We start from the raw sequence: 4,182 nt of genomic DNA, 5'->3' as shown, positions 1-4,182 counted from the left end.
TTTTAAATAAACCTTGTTTTAAATGTATATAATTATTATTATTATTACTTTTATATTCTCTTGGCTGGCACAACTAAGGCGTTTCCCACTATTTTTAGTATTTATTGTAAGTAAACCAACTGGTTACTGGTTGTAGCTTCACATTCATGAATGGTATCAAATCTCATCTCACTCTAGGCAAGAAAGTGAATAAATATATTTCCCTAAATGTGTATTCATCTAATAAGGGATACACAAAGGGTGGAAATTATCTTGAGCAAACCAAAGCTTAATGAACATCAAAGAATACCAGGCAAGACAGTAATGTATTATATAGAATTATATAGAGAAAACTAAGGTTTGTTTATGCCCAGTTACTGTAACTTTTCTCTTGCCAATTAAGGTAAACAGCTGTTTCTTCCTGCTCTTGGTGTTGTTGAGGATGAACTTCATTTTGTATTTAACTGCTCTACGTACAGCTTCCCTATTTGAACACAGCAGGAGCTACAGAACCCCGCTCGTGTTGTCATCCAGAATTTGTGTATCTGTACACCCTGAGTTGTTTACAAAACCATCTTGTATATCTTGCTTTAAGCGTAGGATGCCCTGAGGACATAAAATCAAAAAAGATTTGCATGTCTTTGGCCAAACTTTCCATTCACTTTTTTGTAGTTCTGTTTTAAAAGTTTTAACCCCATTGGGAGTAAAGGTTAAAATAATTGGAAGTAAACAATTACAGAAACAAAAAATTGGGTATTGAAAGCAAGAAAGTCAAAACGATATCATGACTGAAAATGATTGATAATAATTTTCTCATCTCCTGTCATGCCCTGGCTTCCTGCTGTGTACTGAAGTGTCTCGAGAAATCAGTCTCGCTCCCACTTCAGACACCATTTCTCCTTCTGAGAATCACACACATTAGACTCTAATAAATTCAAGTTCAGGAGCTTGGTTCCTTTCCTTGCTTTGATTTTGATGGTGACAAAGACTGTAACTGCGACTCCACTGGAGAAATTGCTTTGACATTTGCATTAGTGACATGATGAGGTTTCGTTAAGTTCTCGCTCTGCGCAGCTCCCTGGGTCTCTGCATGAGGTAGACTGATGAGGGGGATGCCACAGAGATCCAACCCTCACTGCAATTTAGAGGCAAGGATAACATCAGAAAACACTTATCGCCATTAATGCAGCTTTTAATTAACAAAGCTTGCTCCTTAGGCCCAAATGTAATTATTGTATAATGTGGAAGTGAAGACTGAGCGAAAGTGATCTCTCCATTCTCCATCTCTCTGCTGTATCAGGCCCAGCTGCCCGCCCTCGACCATCCATCTGTGAGAACAAACCTAACTGGGCCACTCTGTCTGCTGCCTGTGATCAATGACTCACCCGAGCAGGGAACAGGACCCACTAAATCACACCAGTGATTTTAATAACAGCACGCCGGCACTGGGCCGCTCTCATAAAGGACTGACTTTAAGGACTGAACTCTATTTTACAGCAAAATGTCTCAGCTGTCCCACAGATGATAAATTTTGCAACTGCTCCCATTATTCTGCTCATTTCACATTCTTATAATATTGAGACACCTGTCACTAATTACATTTCACTTTCAACCATTTTTAAAACAGTCCAGTTTTTGAGCTATCTGAAACTTCTACTGCCACTACAAAATCATGGAGGTGGATAGGTTTTGTTTGTGGCTCTCACAGCAATGACAAATGACTAAAGCATTTAACAACAATTCAGAAACGGTGGAATCTCAGTTACTTCATGTCAAAGAAATAGTCCCTTTAGTCAGTAGGTTATGCAGAGTAACTGATTTTTTTTTTTCCTGCACAGACATAACCAAATGTAATTTCTTGCCATGAGCATCCATCCATCCATTATCTATAGTGCTTATCCTGAATAGGGTCACGGGGGGGCTGGAGCCAATCTCAGCTGTGATTGGGCCATAGGCGACGTCCACCCTGGACCGGTCGCCAGTCTGTCACAGGGCTGACACTTGGAGACAAACAAACTCACACTCACTCCTACAGGCAATTTAGAGTCACCAGTCAACCTAAGCTGCATGTCTTTGGACTGTGGGAGGAAGCTGGAGTACCCAGAGAGAACCCACACAGGCACAGGGAGAACATGCAGACTCCACACAGAAAGGCCCCGGGTCAGCCCGGGCTTGAGCCCGGAACCTTCTTGCTGTGAGGCGACAGTGGAGAGGATTCAAGGATTGAACTGTTTTATTTGTAAAATACACAACCCATGTCTATGTACCCATGTAGTGAAATGCAACGTGCCAACATTTAATATTGCTAGGTTATGCAGAGTAACTGATTTTTTTTTTTCCTGCACAGACATAACCAAATGTAATTTCTTGCCATGAGCATCCATCCATCCATTATCTATAGTGCTTATCCTGAATAGGGTCACGGGGGGGCTGGAGCCAATCTCAGCTGTGATTGGGCCATAGGCGACGTCCACCCTGGACCGGTCGCCAGTCTGTCACAGGGCTGACACTTGGAGACAAACAAACTCACACTCACTCCTACAGGCAATTTAGAGTCACCAGTCAACCTAAGCTGCATGTCTTTGGACTGTGGGAGGAAGCTGGAGTACCCAGAGAGAACCCACACAGGGACAGGGAGAACATGCAGACTCCACACAGAAAGGCCCCGGGTCAGCCCGGGCTTGAGCCCGGAACCTTCTTGCTGTGAGGCGACAGTGGAGAGGATTCAAGGATTGAACTGTTTTATTTGTAAAATACACAACCCATGTCTATGTACCCATGTAGTGAAATGCAACGTGCCAACATTTAATATTGCAATGACCCCCGGCGTGGAGGAGAGAGACTAACTATACTGGAGCAGCTAAACTAGCTAGCAGGGCGCTAGCACCCATGCCGATTTTAGTTAGTGACTAGTCCAGGTCCCATACACCGCACGACTCTGGGTAGCGCTTGGGCGTGTACTTCACAATGACCACAACGTAACACTGACTTTTTGGTTATTTATTTACAACTCAGAACAATTAAAATTTATGGTGCAAAAAGCACAGTAGCCAACTAGCAAAACATAACAAGTCAGTAACAACACAACAAGAGAGTAACACATAAACTGGAGTACCCAGAGAGAACCCACACAGGGACAGGGAGAACATGCAGACTCCACACAGAAAGGCCCCGGGTCAGCCCGGGCTTGAGCCCGGAACCTTCTTGCTGTGAGGCGACAGTGGAGAGGGGCACGTAACCATTTAAATCAACCCATCCAATAACGTTTTGTACAGTATATGCACAACTGCAAATAGGAAAAAGTGCAGGGCAATGCAGAGGAGGCAAAAACCTCAGTGAACTGAAAACCAAGTAAAACTATATGTACTTACTGTGAGTAGACTTCTGTGGTACCTATAGTTCATTTCAGTACTATAATGTATGCTACTACATACAACTATGTCTATACCACTGCTATAGTTACTAGTTTTAGAATATGGTATTGCTAATTTTACACAGAAATATCAATATTTACCTTCTTGTAATTTTGTTGTGTTGAACCAGACATTTAAGCTGCATTGTATGTGACTATAATGCCACGTTCACATTTTATCCCTCAGACCACAAATAGCCTGATCAAGTCATTCTCACTATTCTAGTTGTAGGAAGTTTAATGTAAATTGTAATGCAACACCACTATTAAACAGAAGGTACACAGCCTACAAAGCAGGGTATGTCCTATTTTAATGGTTAAACTGCTACAACCATACAACACACAATAGATCTAAAGGTTTGCGAGCTTGATGGGTCAACATGCACTTCTCCTGTCCCTCCTCTGACCTCTTTCCACCTGGCACATTAATGACATCCAGTGTAGGTGTGGCACTGTGTGATTTATGGGTGTAAAGATAGTTGCCCCCCCATTTAATTTTGAACTTAGTTGCCCCCCATTTAATTTTGAACTAGTGTCATGAATGGGGCCAAAACCGCTGAGGAACCTACTGTCAAGAGTCTATTTGGTGCTTGGTCTAGTGTGCGTGTGTGTGTTGTAAAAGAAAGGGGATTGTTCATGCCGGTGTGCTCAGCCTCGCCAGCGGGGGCGCTCCATGCCTTAGGCATTAGCAGCTGGCGCCAGCCGAAAAAGTAGTCAGTACTCGATGAACGAATGCACAGTACAGGCAAAGAGTGCGCTCCTGAAACTGACTACTGTTTTGTATTTTACAG

The 4,182-nt window shown here is 42.8% G+C and overlaps 1 protein-coding gene across 10 annotated transcripts in view; it reads right to left on the bottom strand.

Moving 5' to 3' along the window:
* The window catches only part of ppfia2 (PTPRF interacting protein alpha 2), a 141,930-nt gene that overhangs the window by 35,696 nt on the left and 102,052 nt on the right, over nt 1-4,182 (bottom strand). The gene's annotated exons all lie outside the window — the stretch shown is intronic.

The sequence above is a fragment of the Monopterus albus genome, unplaced genomic scaffold, assembly GCF_001952655.1.
Source record: "Monopterus albus unplaced genomic scaffold, M_albus_1.0 scaffold136.1, whole genome shotgun sequence".
NCBI lineage: Eukaryota > Metazoa > Chordata > Actinopteri > Synbranchiformes > Synbranchidae > Monopterus > Monopterus albus.
This window is presented reverse-complemented; position numbering and strand designations above follow the sequence as displayed.